The 25,497-nt window shown below is 46.5% G+C and overlaps 1 protein-coding gene across 4 annotated transcripts in view; it reads left to right on the forward strand.

The window, feature by feature from the left end:
* Window positions 1-25,497, forward strand: part of CTNND2 (catenin delta 2) — a 704,219-nt gene that overhangs the window by 219,960 nt on the left and 458,762 nt on the right. Inside the window, exon 1 of one of the 4 annotated variants that reach the window (XM_064160791.1) lies at window positions 3,886-4,098. The exons of the other annotated variants lie outside the window; for them this stretch is intronic. The gene's annotated coding sequence lies outside the window, so the exon portion shown is untranslated. Of the gene's footprint in view, window positions 1-3,885; window positions 4,099-25,497 lie in introns of those variants that run through there. 4 annotated transcript variants of the gene reach the window in all.

Below are 25,497 nucleotides of genomic sequence, written 5' to 3' on the forward strand. Positions count from 1 at the left end.
ATGTTCCTGTGTGGCCTGCTCCAGGTGAAACTGTTTGGCAGGAGTGTTGGACTAGATGATCTCCAGAGGTTCCATCCCTACCATCCTGTGATTTAATACTGTGAATGCAATCAAAGAATCATAGATTCAAGCAGGTTGGAAGAGTCCTCCAAGATCATCCAGTCCAACCTAGCACCCAGCCCTAGCCAGTCAACCAGACCATGGCACCAAGTGCCTCATCCAGGTTTTTCTTCAATGGACCTAAGTTTTCAATCTGTCAGTCCTATAGCATCTCTTAGTTTTTGAAAGGTGACAATACTCACACATCAAGCCTCTGACCAAGAACAATCCTCTACCTTAGTTATGGACACTCCTGATGAGCTCCTGTTAATCTTTTGGAGGGAAGGAGAGCTCTGCAGAGGAACTTGGACAGGCTGGATGGGTGGGCAGAAGCCAATGGGATGAGATTGAACATGGCCAAGTGCAGGGTTCTGCACTTTGGCCACAACAACCCCAAGCAGCACTACAGGCTGGAGACAGAGCGGCTGAGAGCAGCCAGGCAGAGAGGGACCTGGGGGTACTGTGAGTGTGTATGCATATCCCTGCCCACACCCCACTTTTACCTGCCCAGTCAGCCATGAGAAATTCTGCCCAAGCAGATATTACTTCATTGTGCACTGAGTGGTGCACGCTGCTGTTTTCTTCTCCTCTTCATAAACTGGTGCCATTGCCTCTCTTCTCGTGCAGAAATGCAAATTTATTGTCATTTTTCTTTTTTTGGCAACACATTTTGCAAGAGTCTCTGTTTGTGCCCTGCCCCATGCTGAGCTGTCTCTCAGGCTTTACACCTTGCCTGTGGTGTTAAGTTCAAAATCTGTTCCCAAGCTTTCTGAGTAGCAGGACTGATGGGATACAGTTATAGCTACCAGGAAAGCAAGATGATATACTGCATAGGAAACAGCAGTGGAAACTGCCTAATGGTAACTAAGAGACTGCTCAGTTTAAGGGCTTCTTCTGATATTTGATACCACATCGTGTCTATAAACAGGATCATAGAATCATACAATCAGGCAGGGTTGGAAGAGACCACAAGAATCATCTAGATGCAACTCCCCTGCCATGGGCAGGGACACCCTACCCTAGATCAGGCTGGCCACAGCCTCATCCAGCCTGGGACTAAGAGCCCCATCGAGTCTTTTCTTGAACATCTCCAGAGATGGCGACTCCACCACCTCCCTGGGCAGCTCATTCCAGTGCCAATCACTCTCTCTGGCAAGAACTTCCTCCTAACATCCAGCCTAGACCTCCCCTAGATCAGGCTGGCCACAGCCTCATCCAGCCTGCACTTAAACACCTCCAGCCATGGGGCCTCAACCACCTCCCTGGGCAACCCATGCCAGCCTCTCACCACTCTCATGCTCAACAACTTCCTCCTCATGTCCAGCCTGAACCTACCCACCTCCAGCTTTGCTCCATTCCCCACAGTCCTGTCAATCCCTGATATCCTGAAAAATCCCTCCCCAGCTTTTTTGTAGGCTTCCTTCAGGTGCTGAAAGGCCACTAGAAGGTCACCTGGGAGCCTCCTTTTCTGCGGGCATGGCAGAGGAATGGGTGGGAGTAGGGTAGCTGCTGGTTTGGGATTTCTGTTTTATCCTTTTTGTTGTTTTTTTCCCCTGTGTTTCACTGCACTCCTCAAATAGGCTAAGCTAAGGTAATCATGCATTGTATTATTAGATGAATTAGATTATTAGTTAAGGTATCATAGGATGTTAGGGGCTGGAAGGGACCTCCATAGATCATCAAGTCCAACCCATCTGCCAGAGCAGGACCATAGAATCTAGCACAGGTCACACAGGAACACATCCAGACAGGGCTGGAAAGGCTCCAGAGAATGAGACTCGACAGAGTCTCTGGGCAGCCTGTGTCAGGGCTGTGGGACCCTTAGAGTAAAGAAGTTCTTCCCCATGTGGGTGCTAGGTGGGACTGGATGATGTTGGAGGTCTCTTCCAACCTGGTTGATTCTATGGTTCTGAAGTAAAGAAATTAACAGAATGTAAAATGTAAAATACCTATAAAAGTAACAATAACAAGAATTGTGTATGCATGGAATATATTGAATACACACACAAAATCCCAAAAGAGTTAGCCATGACAATTAGTTTCAATTCTATTATTATTTTATATAGCTAAATATGTGGAAAATACAGATGCAGCATATCATAGAATCATAGCATCAACCAGGTTGGAAGAGACCTCCAAGCTCATCCAGTCCAACCTAGCAACCAGCCCTGGCCAATCAACCAGACCATGGCACCAAGTGCCTCAGCCAAGCTTTGATTCAACACCTCCAGGGATGGCAACTCCACCACCTCCCTGGGCAGCCCATTCCAATGGGAAATCACTCCCTCTGTGAAGAACTTCCTCCTAACTCTCAGCCTGTACAGTTCAACAGCTAGATACCATGGCCAAAGGTAGTTACACAAACCCTTAGAGTCACACTAAACCCATTAAAGCTTTCATTCTTTCAATGAGAAAGAAAAATAAAAGCCACAGTGCCATTAAGACAGTAGAGTATGTTTTCTACTTCATTAAACTCTACCAATATTATTGTGGCACTCTTTACTTCTTCAAAAATGGAAGAGATGCAAAGGACAGTGCTATGAGAGTATGAATCATGCCATGCCAAACTGTCTGTTCAGAGAATAAAAAGAATCAGTCAGGGTTGGAAGGGACCCCAAGGATCATCTAGTTCCAATCTCCCTGCCATGCCCAGGGACACCCTACCCTAGGTCACACTGGCCACAGCCTCATCCAGCCTGGCCTTAAACACCTCCAGCCATGGGGCCTCAACCACCTCCCTGGGCAACCCATTCCAGCCTCTCACCACTCTCATGCTCAACAACTTCCTCCTCACTTCCACTCCAATCTCCCCACCTCCAGCTTTGCTCCATTCCCCCCAGTTCTGTCACTCCCTGACAACCTAAAAGGTCCCTCCCCAGCTTTTTTATATGCCCCTTTCAGATCCTGGAAGGCCACAAGAAGGTCACCTGGGAGCCTCCTCTTCTCCAGCCTGCACAGCCCCAACTCTTTCAGTCTGTGCTCACAGCAGAGCTGCTGCAGCCCTCTGAGCATCCTCCTGGCCCTTCTCTGGACACACTCCAGCACCTCCACGTCCTTCTTGTAATGGGGGCTCCAGAACTGGATGCAGTACTCCAGGTGGGGTCCCAGCAGAGCACAGTAGAAGGGCAGAATCACCTCCCCCCACCTGCTGGCCACACTTCTGCTGCTGCAGCCCAGGCTCTGCTTGGCTTTCTGGGCTGCAAGTGCACACTGCTGGCTCCTGTTGAGCTTCTCCTCCACCAGCACCCCCAAGTCCCTCTCCTCAGGGCTGCTCTCCAGCCACTCACTGCCTAGCCTGGATCTGTGCTTGGCATTGCCTCCACCCAGATGCAGGACCTTGCACTTGTTGCCGTTCTCAGGCGAGAGCGCCCAGCAGAGGCGCTCAGGTGTGAAGGCCAAGCTGCGCCCCGGGAGCTAAAGTGCCGGCAGCCTGTGGCAGAGCCGGCAGCATCTGCCCTGGGCTGTGTCCCCCTGGCCATCGGGCTGCGGTCCCCTCTCCGCTCTGCTCGCAGCCAGGCTCTCGGCCCCGTGTGTGCCGCGGCCGCCTCGCTGCCGGCCCGCTCCGAGCGCGGCGCAGCTGCGGATCGCGCCGCGGGGGGGCCGCGCGGGGCCGCGGCCGGTGGGCGGGGCCGCGGCGTCGCGTGAGTGCGGATGCTGGGGGGCTCGGCCCGCGGTTGCCATGGAGACCTTTGTGCGGCGCGGCCCGGCCCGGCCCGCCCGCCCCTCCCGCCGGGCCGCGGGCTTCACCCCCGGCCTGCCCCCGCGCCGCCGGGCAGCGCGCAGCTGCGGCCGCGGCGCTCTGCCCTTGTCCTCGGCGGTGCGGCCGCCCAGCCGGGTCGCCTTCTGTTGTTTTCGCCCAAGTTTCTTGTTTGAAGCGGCAAAAGGAGGCAAATAAAGCCGCGTGGGCTGCTGCTCCGGCGGGGAGGGAGCCGCAGCGCGGCGCTGAGGCGGCTCCCGGAGCGCATTCGGAGACGATTCATTAACAAGTGGGCGACAAAGGTAAAGAATTGGAGACGGAGCACTTTGTGTGGGGCTGCCTCTGAAGTTGTTGATCTGAGACGAAAGGGGTATTTCTTGCAAGGTGTATAACTTGTTTTACTTCTCTTTTTGTTTCAACGTCACTTTCTGAAGGGCTCAGAGGTGCATTTCGCTTTACCTCAGACCTCGGTGCTTTCGGGCTGGCTGCGCGGGGGGCACAGCGGGCTGGGTGTGGAAAGTCCCAGGTGCACTACTTGAGGCGGGTCGAGGATTTGGTTGGGGTTTTCTTTTGTTGTTGGCCGTGGGTTCGGTGGGTTGGAGGTTGTTGTTTAAAGCAAAAAAAAAACAACCAAAAAGTTCTTGACTAACAACAAAGCCAAAAACCCAAACCGGTAAACCCAAACCAACCAACAAGAAAGCAATCAAGAGGGAAATGAGTAACTTTAAGTCTGTTAGAGACAAGAAAGTAAATGTTACTCTTTAGTGCGGTGTTTAACCAAGTTGTTTCATGTCTGTGAAGCTTTTAGCTTAGATATAGTCAATAAATGGTATGTATTCAATTGTAATAGTATGAGACCTGTAGCTTTTAGCTTAGATATAGTCAATAAATGGTATGTCAATTGTAATAGTATGAGACCTGTAGCTTTTAGCTTATAGTCAGTAAATACTATGTAACCAATTGTAATAGTATGAGACCTGTAGCTTTTAGCTTAGATATAGTCAATAAATACCATGTAACCAATTATAATAGTATGAGACCTGTAGCTTTTAGCTTAGATATAGTCAATAAATGCTATGTAACCAATTGTAATGGTATGAGACCTGTAGCTTTTAGCTTATAGTCAATAAATACTATGTAACCAATTGCAATAGTATGAGACCTGTAGCTTTTAGCTTAGATATAGTCAATAAATACTATGTAACCAATTGCAATAGTATGAGACCTGTAGCTTTTACCTTGGATATAGTCAGTAAATACTATGTAACCAATTGCAATAGTATGAGACCTGTAGCTTTTAGCTTAGATATAGTCAGTAAATACTATGTAACCAATTGCAATAGTATGAGACCTGTAGCTTTTAGCTTAGATATAGTCAGTAAATACTATGTACTCAACTGTAATAGTATCTTTCCCCCACCCAAAATTGTAGTGTTAAGTAGATGAGAATGAGATTTGCATCTCTTATGATTATGTTTAACCCTTAAGCCTTTACCTGAACTCTTCAGGTATTTTATTCTGGGTAGATGGGTCAAGTAATTTAACGTTGATTACAGAAGGTTAGTAGAAGTAATGCATCGTTATGACCCCCCTAGTTTCATCTGGTGCTATACAAATACCAGAGAAATGGTGATTCCCTCTTCAGGGGATTAAATAAGTTCTTGACTAAAAACAAAACAACAAGACCAAAACCCAAACCATCCAACAGGAAAGTAATCAAGAGAGAAATGAGTATTTTTAAGTCTGTAACAGAGAAGAAAGTAAATGTTACTCTTTAGGGCCATGTTTTCCCAAATTGCTTCATGTCTGTGAAGATTTTAGCTTACATATAGTCAATAAATGCTATGTACTCAATTGTAGTAATATGAGACCTGTAGCTTTTAGCTTATATACATTCAATAAATACTATGTACTCAACTGTAATAATATCTTCTTTCCCCCACAAATTGTAGTCTTAAGTAGCTGAGAATGAGATTTACATCTCTCATAATTATGTTTAACCCTTAAGCCTTTACCTGAACTCATCAGGTATTTTATTCTGGGTAGATGGGTCAAGTAATTTAACATTGATTACAGAAGGTTAGTGAAAGTAATGCATCATTATGACCCCTCTAGTTTCATCTGGTGCTATTCAAGTACCAGGGAAATGGTGGTTTCCTCTTCAGGGGATTAAATAAGTTCTTGACTAAAAACAAATCAACAAAACCAAAAACCTAAACCAGTAACCCAAACCAACCAACAAGAAAGCAATCAAGAGATAAATGGGTAATTTTAAGTCTGTTACAGACAAGAAAGTAAATGTTACTCTTTAGAGCCGTGTTTTCCCAAATTGCTTCATGTCCATGAAGCTTTTATCTTCTATATAGTCAATAAATACTGTGTACTCAACTGTAATAGTATCCTCTTTCCCCCCAAATTGTAGTCTTAAGTAGATGAGAATGAGATTTGCATCTCTTTTAATTATGTTTAACCCTTAAGCCTTTACCTGACCTCTTCAGGTATTTTATTCTGGGTAGATGGGTCTACTAATTTAACGTTGATTACAGCAGGTTAGTGCAAGTACTGCATTCTTACGACCCCTCTAATTTCATCTGGTGCTATTCAAGTACCAGGGAAATGGTGGTTCCCTCTTCAGGGGATTAAATATGTTCTTGACTAAAAACAAAACAACAAACCCCAAAACCCAAACCAACCAACAAGAAAGCAATCAAGAGAGAAATGAGTATTTTTAAGTCTGTTACAGACAGGAAAGTAAATGTTACTCTTCAGTGCCGTGTTTTCCCAATTTGCTTCATGTCCATATTCAGCAACACTATTTCACTTTATTTCCTGTTTCAACTTGTCTAAAGCAAAAAAAAAAATCTTATAAGAAATCAATAATTTGGTGAGATATAACTTAACAGGCTGATCATCCCTGCTAAAAAATAAACCCAACACACACAACCAAACAAACCACCGCACAAGCTCTTAAAAGTAGATGCATGCATTGAGCATGAGACCTGTAGCTTTTGGTTTATATATAGTCAATAAATACTATGTAGTCAACTGTAATAGTATGAGACCTGTAGCTTTTAGCTTATATACAGTCAATAAATACTGTGTACTCAACTGTAATAGTATCTTCTTTCCCCCCAAATTGTAGTCTTAAGTAGCTGAGAATGAGATTTACATCTCTTCTAATTATGTTTAACCCTTAAGCCTTTACTTGAACTCTTCAGGTATTTTATTCTGGGTAGATGGGTCTACTAATTTAACATTGATAACAGCAGGTTAGTGCAAGTAATGTATCGTTACGACCCCTCTAGTTTCATCTGGTGCTATTCAAGTACCAGGGAAATGGTGGTTCCCTCTTCAGGGGATTAAATAAGTTCTAAAAACAAAACAAGACCAAAACCCACACCATCCAACAAGAAAGCAATCAAGAGAGAAATGAGTATTTTTAAGTCTGTTACAGACAAGAAATTAAATGTTACTCTTTAGTGCCATGTTTTCCCAGATTGCTTAATTTCTGTGAAGCTTTTAGCTTACATTTAGTCAATAAATACTATGTACTCAACTGTAATAGTATGAGACCTGTAGCTTTTAGCTTATATACAGTCAATAAATACTATGTACTCAACTGTAATAGTATCCTCTTTCCCCCCAAATTGTAGTCTTAAGTAGATGAGAATGAGATCTACATCTCTTATAATTATGTTTAACCTTTAAGACTTTACCTGAGCTCTTCAGATATTTTTTTTTCTGTGTAGGTGGGCCAACTAATTTAACATTGATTACAGAAGGTTAGTGAAAGTAATGCATCATTATGACCCCGCTAGTTTCATCTGGTGCTACTCAAGTACCAGGGAAATGGTGGTTCACTGTTCAAGGGATTAAATAAGTGAATTTCATGTGGAAGTGAAAAAGACCCAACTGTTGGGGTTTTTTGAGGATGATCCACATAGTTGTTGAGGTAACAGGTTATTTACTGGTTTGATCTTTTGCCTGAATTCAAGTGAAATATCTAAAATGTAAAAATAAACAAGCCTCCCCCTTTTCCTCCATGCAAGGTGAAAACAAGATAAAGAAACAAAGAGGAGTTTTAGAGGGGATTTTGGTTTTCCATATTATTCTCAACTCTGGATACTGCAGGAACATGTTCATGTGGAATAATACATTTCACTAGGTGATTGCACTTGTCAGATTAAAGGAGTAAGCATGTACCCTTCCTAAGTCCATGTGCTAGTTTGAGCCTAGCCAGGATATTTTGGTGAGAAGAATTCGATGGTAGACTGTGAAAAGGAAACAATGGTGATGTCTGCTGCACTCATAGGCTTGCTGAGATACATAAAACACAAACATAGATAACACAGTGTCTCTGGCTACCTGCACTTTGCTCCCTAACCTGCTTTCTGTGTACCTAACCCTTCTGCTTTCTAACCTCCTGGCCAAACTCACTTTTAATATAAGGCAGAGTCTGAGATAAGGTAGAGGGGTGGAAATGAGGTGGCAGGGTGGTTGGGACTCCCTCCTGGGGCCTCTGGTTTCTGGGAGGGCTGTTGTGTTTCTGTATCACTGTTTAACTTGTCTATTTCTGTCTATAGCTGTAGATATTGTAAATCCCTGCTTGTGCATTGTGCTAAGCTGTGAATACAAAGCTTCATTCTTTAACTTCCATCTCGGCTGAGTTTAGTCTGGGTGATTTTGTAAGAGTTGGGGGGAGCGCAACACCCAAACTGTCACAGTCCATAGTGGGAAAAAAAAAATGACTGCAGGAATTTTCTGCTGATACAACCATAACTTAGTTTTTATTAGTTAAAATTTGGAACAGTAGACTTGTATAGATCAAACTAGTTTTATGCTGCTCAACATAAAGGCTGGGGTTTATTTTCTGTTTGTTTGATTGCTTATTGTGCATGGGGGGGTGTGGTTGATTGGTTTGTTTGTTTTTGTGGATATTCCAGAATATTCAGCATGGTGGGGGATGGGAAATCTCAGTTCCAATTTCACAATTATAATATGTCAGTAAAATCACTTTAAAACTTGAAGATCAGGAACTAAATTCATTTTGCACAAAGTTCAGTAAAGCTAATTCGATGGTTGTCTGGCACTCAGTAGTTGAAATGTTTTTCACTGTTGATCCAAGCCTGTTGCTTCTCGATCCTACTAGTCAGTTTAACTAGTTTGTTCCACTAGACTGGTTTAAATAAGGCTGCTTGTTACATACTACTTTATGAGTTTGCTGTGGTGTTGTAGAGCACACTCATTACAGTGGATACCTTTGGTAGCCTTCGCATTGCATAGTGACTCCTAAGTCAAGTGACCAGATGCTTATGACCTTCCTCTTCTTCCCAATAAGATGTGCTGTGTAGAGACTCCAGTAGCTGTAGGAAGAACATGAAAGTTACTCTGCAATGGTTACAAAGGGACTCGTGAGGCCTGTGGAGACAAACAAGTACCTGAGGTTGTTTTAGTAGTTAATTCCACTCTTCTAAAGTCCTCTGAGTTCTTGTATAGGGTTAACACTCCTGGGGGAGTGACCCTGAACCTGACCCTAGGGGTCTTGGCCCCTCCTCAGGGGTGGGCCACACTCCAGGTGATGGTTAGCCCACTCCCCCCACTTCCTGTGGTATAAAAGACAGGAGTTCTCCTGTCTTTTCCTCTTTTCACCCTCTTGCTCCCTACCTGCGTTCATGACCGCACACACACACTGATACTGCATACCAGCCACGAGGCAGAGACACCATCACACTACTCGGGTTGTATCCATCCCTGTTTTGTATTTTGCTGTTTTTCCCTTCCTTATCCTTTGTAAACTCCCCTACCTCCAATCCCTTTTTCTAAGTTATTGTTAAACTTTTCCTTTTTTAACTTCCAAATCGAGTGAGATTGATTTATTGGGGTGTCCCTACCTTTTATCTCTCTCCCTGTCTTTTGGGGAAAGGAGGGGGAGGAGGGGAGGGCACTCTATAAACTCTATAAATCCTATAAATTGTCATTGGGTCTACCAAATTTATAAGAGTCTCTGGGAACTTGCATTTGAACCCAAAACAATTTATTTGGCGCCCAACGTGGGGCTAGGTAGAAAGAATTCTTTCAGAGAAGATTTGGAAGTTAAAAAAATGGATATTCTGAAAGTCTTAATCATTAATGCTTTTGCATGGCTGTTGTGGGGCTGGCTGTTAAAGTTTATAAGTTACCATGTCTTCTGGATTGTCATTGATATGCTCTGGGAATATTCTAAGCATTTGCCTGCCCGAGTCTATGCCTATTTCCTGAATTCTGTTAGTAATATCACTGTGTTTAGAAATGTTTCTGGAACATGGAATCAATCTGAGTATATGCATTGGAGCACAGAAGCTCCAGATATTTTGGGGGAAAAATGGTACTGGATAGCTGTTATTTCACTGTGTGTAAATTTGGGTTTGGGAATTAATAAGATAGCGGTGAACTGGGACACGTGGAAATATCGAGTGGGCGCCGCCATTAGGGTGCTTAGGGGGAGGGGTGGTCCTCACTGCCCCAGCTGCAGTTGCGGGGGTTGGGCGACAGGTCAGGCCGTTCCGGCCGCCCCCAGCGCAGGCACCGCCCCTAGCGCGGCTCCGCCCCGAACTCCGCCTCCGGTCCCGCCCAGGGCAGCCCCCCGGACCCTGCCCCCTCAGCCCAGCCCCCTTCACCTAGCACCAATTACGACGCGGCCAGCAAGATCAAATCAAAACCCTCCCGCAGATACCGATCCAGGGCAAGGGACCTCTTCGGGAACCAGCACCCCCCAGCAACAGCAACCAGCTGGAAATGGACCTGATAATGGAGTGATCCTTATCAGCTCCACGCCCAGAAAGGAAATCAGGCACATAAGGCAGGAGTATGCAAGGGCAAACGGACAGTCCCTTTTAGCCTGGCTTTTGAAATGCTGGGATGCAGGAGCAGAAACAGTGGACCTAGATCACAGGGAGGCGAAGCAGCTGGGATCCTTGTCGAGGGATGGAGGTGTGGATAAGGAGCTGGGAAGGCTCGATGGTACCCACTCACTTTGGGCCAGGCTTCTGATAGCTGTGAGGTACAGGTACCCGACTAAGGATGACATGATTTTCCATCCCCTTAGATGGACAGATATGGAACAGGGGATCTCATACCTGAGGCAAATGGCGGTTCAAGAGATAATTTATGGAGCCGACCAGAGGCCCTCGGACCCTGATGATGTCCGCATGAAGCCAGCCCTCTTAAAGAAACTGACTCAGTGTGCCCCTTCCACATATGCCCCCACATTGGGAGCACTGCTGCTGGGCAGAGACCCCAACAACCTTCCCACAATCAGGGAGTTTGTGAATGACCTAAGACAGTTTGAAGACAGTTTGTCGAGGAAAACCTTAATTGCCACTGTAGAGACCCTCACCCAAGAAATGAACGAGCTGAAAGCCTCTTTCTCTGAACTGCAGAAGGCAGAGGATGACTGCTCTTCACCTTCAGAATGGGTGCAAGTCTCAGCTGTAAGGAACACACGCCGCCGTGCTCCTCCTCCTCCCCGCAGGAGACCAGCCCAGAGCAGACAGGGTACACACAGGGGGTCACTCTGGAGAACACTGTGTGACCATGGGGAAAACATGGATAGATGGCATGGCCAGCCCACCTCAGCTCTATGGGCCAGGGTAAGGGAACTGCAGGGGACAAACACAGGGAATAACTCCTCCAGAAGAGGGGTTGCCCCAGTGTCCCACAGGCAGCGCTCTCGCTCAAGGGGTGGTGAAGCCAGTAACTCAGGTCCATGTGCCTCATGCAGTCACACTGCTCAGAATTAGAGGTGCCCTGTCTCCAGCCAGGCGGAGGCCAGGGATAACAGAGTATATTGGGACGTGTTTGTGAAATGGCCTGGCACTTCTGAAGCCGAGAAGTACAGAGCGTTGGTAGACACCGGTGCCCAATGCACTCTGATCCCCTCCAGCCACAGGGGGACAGATACTGTTACAATTGCAGGAGTCACAGGGGGGTCTCGGGAGTTGACTGTGCTGCAGGCTGAGATAAGCCTCACCGGGAATGTGTGGGAGAAGCACTCCATAGTAACTGGCCCTGATGCACCTTGCATCCTGGGGATCGACTTTCTCCGGGAAGGGTACTTTAAAGATCCGAAGGGGAACAAGTGGGCTTTTGGCATAGCAGCTGTAGAGACTGCAGACAAAGAGCAGCTGTCTATCATGCCTGGCTTGTCAGATGACCCTTCCGTGGTTGGTACCCACAAGGTGGAAGATGTCAAGTTACCTATTGCTTCTCGTGTAGTTCATCGCAGGCAATACCGCACCAACAGAGACTCCCTGCTACCCATACAGCAGCTGATTCGCCGCCTGGAGCAGCAGCTTGTCATCAGCAAGAGCCACTCGCCCTTCAACAGCCCGATATGGCCAGTGCGAAAGGAGACAGGGGAGTGGAGACTCACGGTGGATTTCCGAGGCCTGAACGAAGTGACTCCTCCAATCAGCGCAGCCGTGCCTGACATGTTGGAGCTGCAGTATGAACTGGAAACAAAGGAGGCCAAATGGTATGCCACAATTGACATTGCTAATGCTTTCTTCTCCATCCCCATTGCAGAAGAATGTAGGCCGCAGTTTGCCTTCACCTGGAGAGGAGTCCAGTACCACTGGAACAGACTGCCTCAAGGGTGGAAGCACAGCCCTACAATCTGCCACAGCATCATCCAGACTGCACTGGAGAAGGGTGGAGCTCCGGAACATCTGCAGTACATCGATGACATCATTGTATGGGGTGAGACAGCAGAGGAGGTCTTCCAGAAGGGTGAGAAGATCATTAATATCCTGTTGGATGCAGGTTTTGCCATTAAGAGAAGCAAAGTGAAAGGGCCTGCCAGAGAGATCCAGTTCCTGGGAGTTCGATGGCAGGATGGCCGACGCCACATCCCTATGGATGTGGTGAATAAAGTGGCCACTATGGTGGAACCCACTAACCGGAAGGAGACACAATCCTTCCTGGGGTTTGTGGGCTTTTGGAAGATGCACATTCCCGGGTACAGTCAAATTGTGAAACCCCTCTTTGACGTTACAAGAAAGAGGAATAACTTTGAGTGGGGACCTGAGCAGCAGGTGGCATTTGACCAGATCAAACGAGAGGTGGTCCATGCCATGGCCTTGGGACCAGTTCGAACCGGCCCAGAGATTAAGAACATTCTCTACACAGCAGCCGGTGAGAATGGTCCTAGCTGGAGCCTATGGCAGAAAGCTCCTGATGAGACAAGAGGCCGCCCACTCGGGTTCTGGAGCAAGGCGTACAAAGGCTCAGAGACCAAGTATACCCCCACAGAGAAAGAAATCCTAGCTGCCTATGAGGGAGTCAGAGCTGCCTCTGAGGTGATTGGGACGGAGTCACCACTCCTTTTAGCTCCAAGGCTTCCAGTCCTGACTTGGATGTTTAAAGGGAAGGGTTCGACTCCGCACCATGCCACAGATGCCACTTGGAGTAAGTGGATGGCTCTGATAACTCAGAGGGCTAGGATGGGGACTCTCGAGCGTCCAGGCATTGTGGAGGTCATCACCAACTGGCCAGAGGGCACTGACTTTGGAAAGCCAGCAGAAGAGAAGGCAGTGACCCGTGCCGAGGAAGCCCCCCCATACAGTGACCTCCCTGAGGAGGAAAAGGCATATGCTCTCTTCACAGATGGATCCTGCCGCCTGGTAGGCAGCAAGCGAAGATGGAAGGCTGCCGTCTGGAACCCCACACGCAGGGTTGCAGAGGCAAGAGATGGAGAAGGCGAATCCAGCCAGTATGCTGAGGTGAAAGCCATCCAGCTGGCCCTGGACATTGCAGAACGAGAGCAGTGGCCAATGCTATACATCTACACCGACTCATGGATGGTAGCAAATGCCTTATGGGGGTGGCTGAAGGAGTGGAAGAGAAATGATTGGCAGAGAAAAGGGAAGCCTATTTGGGCTGCTGATCTCTGGCAAGACATTTCTGCACGCCTGGACAAACTGCCAGTTAAAATCCGACACATCAGTGCTCACATCCCAAAGAGTAGAGCCACTGAAGAACAGCAGCATAACCACCAAGCTGACCAGGCTGCCCACATCTGCCAGATTGACCTGGACTGGAAGCACAAAGGTGAACTGTTCTTAGCTCGGTGGGCACATGACTCTTCTGGTCACCAAGGAAGAGATGCCACATACCAATGGGCCCGAGACAGATCCGTGGACATATCCATGGAGGCCATAACTCAGGTTATCCATGAATGTGACATCTGTGCCACCATAAAGCAAGCCAAGCGCATGAAGCCTTTGTGGTACGGGGGAAGGTGGTCAAAGTACAGGTATGGGGAGGCCTGGCAGATTGATTACATCACTCTGCCTCGGTCTCGCAGTGGCAAGCAGTATGTGTTAACCATGGTGGAGGGAAGCACGGGGTGGCTGGAAACCTACCCAGTACCTCATGCTACTGCCCGTAACACCATTCTGGGTCTGCAGAGCCACATCCTGTGGAGACATGGTACCCCAGAGAGAATTGAGTCAGACAATGGGACCCATTTCAAGAACCACCTTGTAAGCAACTGGGCAAAAGAGCATGGGATAGAATGGGTTTATCACATCCCATACTACCCACAAGCTGCAGGAAAGATTGAGCGACACAATGGTCTGCTGAAAACCACCCTGAAGGCTATGGGAGGTGGAACTCTCAGAAACTGGGAGAAGCACCTTGCAGAAGCCACTTGGCTGGTGAACAGCAGGGGATCAGTTAACAGAGCTGGTCCTGCTCAGTCTGCCCTACTGCCCATAGTTGAGGGAGATGGAGTTCCTGTAGTCTGTGAAAGGAATCTACTGGGAAAGACTGTGTGGGTTGCTCCTGCCTCTGGTGGGGGAAAACCTATCAAAGGGGTGGTATCTGCAGAGGGTCCTGGTCACACATACTGGGTGATGATGGAAACTGGTGTTATCGAGTGTGTCCCTCAGAGAAATCTCTCTTTAGCTGAAAAGGTTTTGAAATCTCAGAGTTGATTCCATGTGTTCCAGATACTTTCAGGTTATCTTGTATTATACTTGTATCATAGTTGTGCAATACTTGTATCATAGTTGTGCAATACTTGTATCATAGTTCATAAGGGGTTACAAGTTGTTTTTGTAGTTATACCCTCACCACTACACGGCGTCCAACAGAACCTACATGACACCAGCAGCTATCCAGAGTCCTACAACATCGCATCACACCACGGCGTCCAACCAGAACCCTGCATCTGATTCGTCACTGATGCCCTGCAGTGAGAGACTGTTCCTGATTTCCCTCCAGAGGATGTCTACAGCCAGCTCATCTACACCTGTTCCCCTGATGCCAGACACCAAGAGAGACTGTTCCTGATGTTTTTTCTTCACAGAGGAAAAAGACTTTCCTGAGTTCCAACAAGAACTGTTCCTGTTTCACTGACTTTTCTTCCGTTCCTGCCCTGCTCACATCTCAGCAACCTGCACCGGACCAGAGGAGCACATCGCCTTGAGATACAGCCGGGAACCAAGAAGGACTTTAAGAACTCTTAACCCATGGACAACTTTTTTCCCATCTTTGAAGAAGAAGACTGTTCTTAGGAAGGTGGAAGTGGTCTAACCAAGGGGTGGAATGTATAGGGTTAACACTCCTGGGGGAGTGACCCTGAACCTGACCCTAGGGGTCTTGGCCCCTCCTCAGGGGTGGGCCACACTCCAGGTGATGGTTAGCCCACTCCCCCCACTTCCTGTGGTATAAAAGACAGGAGTTCTCCTGTCTTTTCCTCTTTTCGCCCTCTTGCTCCCTACCTGCGTTCATGACCGCACACACACACTGATACTGCATACCAGCCACGAGGCAGAGACACCATCACACTACTCGGGTTGTATCCATCCCTGTTTTGTATTTTGCTGTTTTTCCCTTCCTTATCCTTTGTAAACTCCCCTACCTCCAATCCCTTTTTCTAAGTTATTGTTAAACTTTTCCTTTTTTAACTTCCAAATCGAGTGAGATTGATTTATTGGGGTGTCCCTACCTTTTATCTCTCTCCCTGTCTTTTGGGGAAAGGAGGGGGAGGAGGGGAGGGCACTCTATAAACTCTATAAATCCTATAAATTGTCATTGGGTCTACCAAATTTATAAGAGTCTCTGGGAACTTGCATTTGAACCCAAAACAGTTCTAGAAATCAAAATTCAGTGAAGTCCCTAATATAATGTGCTCTTGGTGGAACCTCCTGTGGTTGATAAATATTTCAAGAAGCTGAAAGTTAGTGATACATTTTAAATGCACTGTTAAGCTGTGATACTTCATAGCCCTTTGCATGTGCATCTGCATTATTCATTTGTGCTGTGCAGGTAGATAAGAGGCCAAATCCATTTTTGGTATCACTCCACTGATTTCTGAGTAACTGAACTAATTCAAGCACACATGTACGTGTTGATTTTTGGAAGTTCAAAGCAAAGTTGGAATTACTTCAGTGATCTTATTCTACAGATAATGGCTGTTTATGTACTAAGTAATGATGTTCAGTAGCTTTGGAATTCTTGTCTTAAAATAATTGTAAGTAGAAGCTATACTTTTTTCTCTCCTTTTTTTTTATATTCAGTCTCCTAGTGGCTGAATCTTGAAATGACAGAGATAGGATAAAGCAGCTTTCTGTCATTGATAGGAGGTCATCCTAATAACCTAGTAAAATAGGTCTTGACACAGTTTTTTGTGGTATGGCATGTACCTTAAGCAGAAGCTCTATCTCTGTGTTTTAAGCAGCCTTCCATACAGTGAATGGCTCTGTGATGCTAATATGTGTGTGCCCCCAGATACCAATATATATATATGTACAGTTTGTATATATCTGTACTTAGAGCAAGTCTTTGATTCTTTTTAACTTACAAGGAGAGGCAGAGGTAACAGAAAAAAAATATGTCCTGACCTAACAGCATGCACTAGATTTAAAATGCTGACATGTGGCAGCCTGGTCAGATGGCAGAGTATGTAGCACATTGGATGGGAGCTGCTAGCCCAAATGCAAATGTGATGTATGAAAGCAGTTGTTGTTGTGGTTGTGCTTTGACTGTAGGGTTTGGTTTGGGCTTGTGCTTTGACTGTAGGGTTTGGTTTGGGCTTGTGCTTTGACTGTAGGGTTTGGTTTGGGCTTGTGCTTTGACTGTAGGGTTTGGTTTGGGCTTGTGCTTTGACTGTAGGGTTTGGTTTGGGCTTGTGCTTTGACTGTAGGGTTTGGTTTGGGCTTGTGCTTTGACTGTAGGGTTTGGTTTGGGCTTGTGCTTTGACTGTAGGGTTTGGTTTGGGCTTGTGCTTTGACTGTAGGGTTTGGTTTGGGCTTGTGCTTTGACTGTAGGGTTTGGTTTGGGCTTGTGCTTTGACTGTAGGGTTTGGTTTGGGCTTGTGCTTTGACTGTAGGGTTTGGTTTGGGCTTGTGCTTTGACTGTAGGGTTTGGTTTGGGCTTGTGCTTTGACTGTAGGGTTTGGTTTGGGCTTGTGCTTTGACTGTAGGGTTTGGTTTGGGCTTGTGCTTTGACTGTAGGGTTTGGTTTGGGCTTGTGCTTTGACTGTAGGGTTTGGTTTGGGCTTGTGCTTTGACTGTAGGGTTTGGTTTGGGCTTGTGCTTTGACTGTAGGGTTTGGTTTGGGCTTGTGCTTTGACTGTAGGGTTTGGTTTGGGCTTGTGCTTTGACTGTAGGGTTTGGTTTGGGCTTGTGCTTTGACTGTAGGGTTTGGTTTGGGCTTGTGCTTTGACTGTAGGGTTTGGTTTGGGCTTGTGCTTTGACTGTAGGGTTTGGTTTGGGCTTGTGCTTTGACTGTAGGGTTTGGTTTGGGCTTGTGCTTTGACTGTAGGGTTTGGTTTGGGCTTGTGCTTTGACTGTAGGGTTTGGTTTGGGCTTGTGCTTTGACTGTAGGGTTTGGTTTGGGCTTGTGCTTTGACTGTAGGGTTTGGTTTGGGCTTGTGCTTTGACTGTAGGGTTTGGTTTGGGCTTGTGCTTTGACTGTAGGGTTTGGTTTGGGCTTGTGCTTTGACTGTAGGGTTTGGTTTGGGCTTGTGCTTTGACTGTAGGGTTTGGTTTGGGCTTGTGCTTTGACTGTAGGGTTTGGTTTGGGCTTGTGCTTTGACTGTAGGGTTTGGTTTGTTGGTTTTGGTGTTTTTTAGTTTTATTTTTTGGCAATTTTTTCTGTAAAGTTCTTCTTTTTGAGATGCAGAGATCCTTTGAGATGTCTTCAGAAAACTTAGCATGAAATTCATGCTGTTACAAATAGTTTCTGCCAGAGGTCAAGACCTTCATATGACATTCTTGGAATGATCATTCCATTCATTGGCTTTTAGAAAAGCTGACCTGACAATTAAAGCAGGGATTTGGTCCTCCCAGCTGTGAACACATGCAACATATCTCTGTCAATCTTGAGTGCTACAGAATTGTACAGTTGTAAGAAGCTGGATAAAAAGTAGTTGGAAACACAACTACGTGTCAGTTCAAGTAAGACTGTCTTTAACTGTGTCTAATGCTTTCTAATGACCGTGTGTTTAGCATCTGCATTATTGAAAGGGTCTTGATTTTGTGGCAATGTGCTTAAATTAGAAGAGGAAGATCAATAAGAAAAATGCAGGTACAGTTTACATTGCTTGGGGATTATCACAGTTTGGTATAATTTTTATTTATCACAGTATCACCAAGGTTGGAAGAGACCTCACAGATCATCAAGTCCAACCCTTTACCACAGAGCTCAAGGCTAGACCATGGCACCAAGTGCCACGTCCAATCCTGCCTGGGACGGCGACTCCACCACCTCCCCGGGCAGCCCATTCCAGTGTCCAATGACTCTCTCAGGGAAGAACTTTCTCCTCACCTCCAGCCTAAATTTCCCCTGGTGTAGCTTGAGGCTGTGTCCTCTTGTTCTGGTGCTGGCCACCTGAGAGAAAAGAGAGCAACCTCCTCCTCGCTACAACCTCCCCTCAGGTAGTTGTAGACAACAACAAGGTCACCCCTGAGCCTCCTCTTCTCCAGGCTAACCAATCCCAGCTCCCTCAGCCTCTCCTCGTAGGGCTGTGCTCAAGGCCTCTCCCCAGCCTCGTTGCCCTTCTCTGGACACGCTCAAGCATCTCAATGTCCCTCCTAAACTGGGGGGCCCAGAACTGAACACAGCACTCAAGGTGTGGTCTAACCAGTGCAGAGTACAGAGGCAGAATGACCTCCCTGCTCCTGCTGGCCACACCATTCCTGATGCAGGCCAGGATGCCACTGGCTCTCTTGGCCACCTGGGCACACTGCTGGCTCATGTTCAGGTGGGTATCAATCAGCACCCCCCAGATCTCTTTCTGTTTGGCTGCTCTCCAGCCACTCTGACCCCAGCCTGTATCTCTGCATGGGGTTGCTGTGGCCAAAGTGCAGCACCCTGCACTTGGAGCTTTTGAACCCCATCCCCCTGGACTCTGCCCATCTGTCCAGGTGGTCAAGGTTCCACTGCAGAGCCCTTCTGCCCTCCAACCCAGCCACATCTGCCCCCAGCTTGGTGTCATCTGCAAACTTGCTGATGACTGACTCCATGCCCTCATCCAGATCATCTATGAAGATGCTCAATTCTAGAGTTATTGTCAGAGAAAAAATGTCTGTTTGAACTGTTAAGTTATAACATGAAGTCGTTGGATCATTAACAGCGCTCATGTAGTCGTGTTGGCTTTTTTCTAGTTGTGGCTTCAGTTTTTCTGGTACTGATGAACATTGAGAACTTTTGTTTACATAAAAACTTGCTTTCTTCTGAATAGCACTGTCACTGAGCTTGTGTGCACCACGTGTTAAGACATTTTGATTGTGTAATGAAGAGACTAGTACTGATTATTACCCTTCTCTTAGGGCTGTCTAAGGGTTGTGTAAGAATATGAGTGGTAATAAATAGTTCATTTGGAAGCTGAGCATAAATGGCTCTGATTTCTACTGCATACAGGCTCTCATTATATGTGTCAGGCTATTTCAGCTGAAATGTATCCTTTCCTTGTTAGACTTACATAAACAATGGCTTCAAGCAGATGCTGACAGCCATGGAGGGAAAAAAAAGGGTAGACTGCTTGTCCATTCTGAAGGATGGTCCAGCAGACTACATAGGAGGTAGCAGCATTTTCTGATTTGTGAAACCACCACACAATTGGTATTGGTGGCAAATCTGAAAGCTGACCTCTACTACTTGACTTTTCTTTTTTTTCTTCCTTTTTGAGTGAATTTATTTTCAGTCTTGTTTAACATCTTTGTCAGCTACATGGACAGTAGCACTGAGTGCACCCTCAGCAAGTTTGCCAACAACACCAAGCTGAGTGGTGTGGCTGACACACTGGAGGGCAGGGATGCCATTCAGAGGGACCTAGACAGGCTGGAGAGGTGGGCACAAGCCATCCTTATGAAGTTCAACAAGACCAAGTGCGAAGTCCTGCATCTGGGTGGAGGCAATGCCAAGCACAAATATAGGCTGGGCAGTGAGTGGCTGGAGAGCAGCCCTGAGGAGAAGGACTTGGGGATGCTGCTGGATGAGAAACTCAGCATGAGCTGTCAGTGTGCTCTTGCAGCCCAGAAGGCAAACCAGATCCTGGTCTGTGTCAGGAGAAGTGTGGCCAGCAGGTCAAGAGAAGTGATCTTCCCTCCCCCCTCCTCTACTCCACGTGGGTAAGACTCCACCTGGAATACTGTGTCCAGTTCTGGTGCCCCTATTACAAGAGGGATATGGATGTGCTGGAAGGTGTCCAGAGAAGAGCCACTAGAATGACCAGAGGGCTGGAGCCACTCTGCTATGAAGAGAGACTGAGTTGAGGCTGTTCAGTCTGGAGAGGAAGAGGCTGCAAAGTGACCTTATTGTGGCCTTCCAGTATCTTAAGGGAGCCTACAAGAAAGCTGGGGAGAGACTTTGTAGGATGTCAGGTAGTGATAGGGAACAGAACAAAGCTAAAAGTGGGTAGATTCAGACTGGATGTTAGGAAGAGGTTCTTCAGCATGAAAGTGGTGAAACCCTGGAAGGAGTTGCCTAGGGAGGTGGTGGAAGCCCCATCCCTGGAAGTGTTTAAGGCCAGGCTAGATGAGGCTCCAGACAGCCTCATGTAGTGTGTCCCTGCCCATGGTGAGGGGGTTGGAACCTCGTGGTCCTTTGCAACCCTGACTGATTCTGTGATTCTGTAACATCATTTCAGCAGTAACTGGCAGTTCTATTTTGATTTTTTTTTTCCCTAAGCTGATTTGGACCAGTTCTGGGTTTGCTTTTCTGTGTGTCCCAGCACTTCTAACTGAAGTTCTTAAGTGCCAGTTATGAATGTACACGAGGCCCATGCCAGAACCTGATGCAAAGTCTCTTGCATAGATAAGTAAGATTCATCCATCATCAATAATACCAGAGGGGTGCTGTTGACTAAAACACAGATAACAACACAAAAGTGAAGAGGCAACATTACACACTTTTAGCTCAGTCTACCATGAACCTTCTAATGCTTTTTATCTTTCAGACTGTCAAAGTTGGTACTTCCCCCAAGCTGGCCTTTAAGCAATGGGAAAGTAGTCTTGTTGCTAGAAAGCTCTAACTAGGAAACCTCAAAATTTCTTTCCTGCAAGAGATGAGTAACTGTCAATACAGAAGGACAAAGAATTAAAATAAAAATATCTACCAGCAGAGGTTTCAAACAAAACCCAGCAGAAAAACCCAATACCTTTGCAATTTTTTTGTTCTCGATTGCAGTGTTCTGCATCTGCCCTGCAGGGATTCCAGATTAGGTTTCTTTTGGTTCTCCAGCTGACTCTCCCAACTGGCTCAGGATGTGCAAAAAATTGAATAGCCAAATTTTAGATTGAGATTCAAGCATAGCAGTGGCTCAGTGCCAGCTTTCTGTGAGGAGCAGGTTCTCATCTTTATGCTTGGGCTGTGCTCCTTTTCTCCAGCTTACTCTGCACAGTAGCTCAGTTAGTTTTCATTGTCTCTTTCCCTGACATTCAAAGCTATTACCTGTGCACAGCCCTGTACTCCTAGGCTTCTTAAAATAATTCCCCACCTAACTGATATTCCATTCAGATGAGTAAAGACTTGTTTCCAAATTCTTCAAGAAAGCTTATGTTGGAACAGCCCCTGCCATTAGCCAGGGAGAGAACCTGTCCTCAGTTCTCATATGAAATTGAGTGCCACTAGAGGGGCATGTTTGTGGCTGCTGAGTTAGGGGAAGTACTTTCAGTGATTTGTCTCTGGTATTTTCTTTCTTTTTTTTTTTTTTTTTTCCTGATTACATCAGTGATGTGCAGTAGAATCATAGAATCAACCAGGTTGGAAGAGACCTCCAAGATCAGCCAGTCCAACCTAGCACCCAGCCCTAGCCAGTTAACCAGACCATGGCACTAAGTGCCTCATCCAGGCTTTGCTTGAACACCTCCAGGGACGGTGACTCCACCACCTCCCTGGGCAGCCCATTCCAGTGCCAATCACTCTCTCTAACAACAACTTCCTCCTAACATCCAGCCTAGACCTCCCCTGGCACAACTTGAGACTGTGTCCCCTTGTTCTGTTGCTGATTGCCTGGGAGAAGAGGCCAGCCCCCACCTGGCTACAATGTCCCTTCGGGTAGTTGTAGACAGCAATGAGGTCTGCCCTGAGCCTTCTCTGCTGCAGGCTGCACACCCCCAGCTCCCTCAGCCTCTCCTCATAGGGTTTGTGTTCCAGACCCCTCACCAGCTTTGTCGCCCTTCTCTGGACACCTTCCAGCACCTCAACATCTCTTGAATTGAGGGGCCCAGAACTGGACACAGCCATAACAATTTCTCAGGTAGCTTAAATTGATGTATCAATATCCACTGAAATAAGAACTTAGAGGAGGTAAGTCTCTGGGAATAGGCCTTCCAGAGAGGTTGTGAGGTCTCCTTCTCTGGAGACTTTCAAGGCCTGTCTGGATGTGTCCCTCTGTGATCTGTGTTAGATAGGATTGTCCTGCTCTGGCAGGGAGATTGGACTGGATGATCTCCTTGGGTCCCTTCCAACTCCTAACATCCTGTGAGCCTGTGAAGTCTGTGTTGGGTTACTTTATAGTACCCTTGTAGTTGTGGAAGAGATCTACCTGAGCTTCCAGAACTAGGTCTTGGTGTGCTCTTACTGAAACTAAGTGACATGACCGGTTTAAGTAATTTCAGACACAGCAAACTAAACCATGTACTGCTGTATCCTGTGGATGAGGTAAAGTGTCACCAACTTGATCTACATAAATTGTATTTGAAATCATTTACTCAGAGTGATGTTATTAAAAGAGGAAAGAGGGGGAAAATTATGTAACTGTTTGAATCTTTGGGCTTTACAGAGCCGTCATTGTATTTGTTCTCTCCTCACAGTCATAACATTAGCCATTGCATCAGAAAGGCACATGCATGACATCCATAAAGCTTCAAATGCTGAGATGTTCCTCATTAATTTTTTATCAGGCACACATGCCTAAGAAAAGTCATCCACAGTAAATGATAAAGTGGCTCTAGGATGAGATAAATAGCTTGCTTTCCTCAAACTGTTAATTGAACAAACATATGGAAAAAGAAGTTGGAGCAGTTTTATTTCAATATAATTGTTCTCATACAAGATTAATACTACGTAAGTGTTGCATAACCCCTGCATTAATCATATTTCCCTCATCATAATTTTTTTTCTGCCTCAGTTCACTTCAAGCCTCTCTGCTCTGGTTCAGAAATGCTGTGTAATTTTCATCAGAAATAGCAGAATTTCTGTGAGAGAGACTCTGTATTCACTACCAGAATATGAATTGTAGTTACAGAAGTGGCAAATTTTCTTCAGCAATAATTGATGGGAGTGGACAGCTTTCTCATTTTTGTCTGAGAGCTCTGGGCTTTAGATATTTCTCACAGCCATTTTTAGAGGAGATAAGGATATACCTTCTATTTCCCCTTGCTACAGAGAGCTGCATTCACTTCTGTGCTGGCAATCCCTCTGGATTTTTTGGGTTCTTTAAGACTCTTACTCCAACTTTGTTTCGTAGATAAAATTACTACTTCCTTAGCTTTCATCTATTCTGTGACACTGTCATCTCACATGTCATCCTCATCTCCAAGCTGGTAAATTAGGGGTTTGGTGGATAAATCATGCAGTGGATAAAGAACTGGCTTGATGGCTGCACCCAAAGAGTGCCTGTCCATGGGTCCATGTCCAGGTGGAGGCCAGTGACAAGTGGAGTCCCTCAAGGATCAGTATTGAGACCAGTTTTGTTTAGCATCTTCACTGGCAACATGGGCAGTGGCATTGAGAGCACGCTCAGTGAGTTTGGCAGTGACACCAAGCTGTGTGGTGCGACTGATATGCTGGAGGGCAGGGATGCCATCGAGAGGGGCCTTGGCAGGCTGGAAAGGTGGTCCCATGCCAGTCTCTTGAGGTTCAACAAGACTAAGGGCAGGGTCTTGCAGCTGGATTGGGACAATCCCAGGCATGGTTATAGGCTGGGCAGTAACTGGCTTGAGAGGAGCCTTGAAGAAAAGGACTTGTGGTTGTTGATGGATGAGAAGCTCCATTTGAACTGCCAGTGTACACTTGCAGCTCAGAGAACAACTGTATCCTGGGCCACATCAAGAGAAGCATAGCCAGCAGGTTGAGAGAGGTGATTCCCTTTGCACTGCTCTGTTGAGACCCCACCTGAGTACTGTGTCCAGTTCTGGAGCCACTATTACAAGAAAGATAAGGATGTGCTGGAATGTGTCCAGAAAAGGGCCATGAAGATGACCAGGAGGTCTGCTATGAGGACAGAGAGTTGGGGCTGCTCAGAGAAGGCTCCAAGGTGACCTTATTATGGCCTTCCAGTATCTGAAGGGGGCCTACAAGAAATCAAGTGAGGCCTTTTTAGGTTGTCAGGTAGTGACAGGGCTAGGGGGAATGGATCCAAGCTAGAGGAGGGTGGATTTAGATTAGACATTCATAGAATCATAGAATCAACCATATTGGAAGAGACCTTCAGTATCATCCAGTCCAACCTAGCACCCAGCCCTATCCAACAATAGGAAGAAGATCTTCACCATGAGATTGGTGAGACACTGAAACAGGTGTGTGGTGAAAGCCCCATCCATGGAAGTGTTTTAGGGCAAGCTGGATGTGGCTCTGGGCAACCTGATCTAGTGGAGGACGTTCCTGCCCATGGCAGTGGGTTTGGACCTAGATGATCCTTGAGGTCCCTTCCAACCCTGACAATTCTGTGGTTCTGTGATCTACAGTTTTGCCTTTGCCCTGTGTACTTTGTTTCTAATAAATATTTACCACTAAAAAAGTTTACTTTGTTGCAGTGTACTTGTGTTTTTTTTCAAGTGCCATTGCCCCTCTGCAGTTGCTCCCAAGCCCCTGTGTACATAGAGTGCAGAATTACGTAGACAGTTATATCGACATTCCTGTGTTAAAATCAGCTCTGCATTTAAGTAGGAACTTTATACAGAACATGCATCTAAATTCTATCCCAGTGTTTATTGCACAAGTTGCCTGTCTTTGAACAGTGATGCTGCAGTAGTCCTCTGTGTCAATAGGGGCTGGAGGATGATGAGATGGCACCAAGCTGGGGGCAGATGTGGCTGGGTTGGAGGGCAGAAGGGCTCTGCAGTGGGACATTGACCACCTGAACAGATGGGCAGAGTCCAAGGGCATTCAATAGTTCCAAGTGCTGGTGCTGCACTTTGGCCACAGCAACCCCATGCAGAGATACAGGCTGGGGTCGGAGTGGCTGGAGAGCAGCCAGACAGAGAGGGATC

This window comes from Pogoniulus pusillus, chromosome 21 (genome assembly GCF_015220805.1).
Source record: "Pogoniulus pusillus isolate bPogPus1 chromosome 21, bPogPus1.pri, whole genome shotgun sequence".
In the NCBI taxonomy this organism is placed as follows: Eukaryota; Metazoa; Chordata; class Aves; order Piciformes; family Lybiidae; genus Pogoniulus; species Pogoniulus pusillus.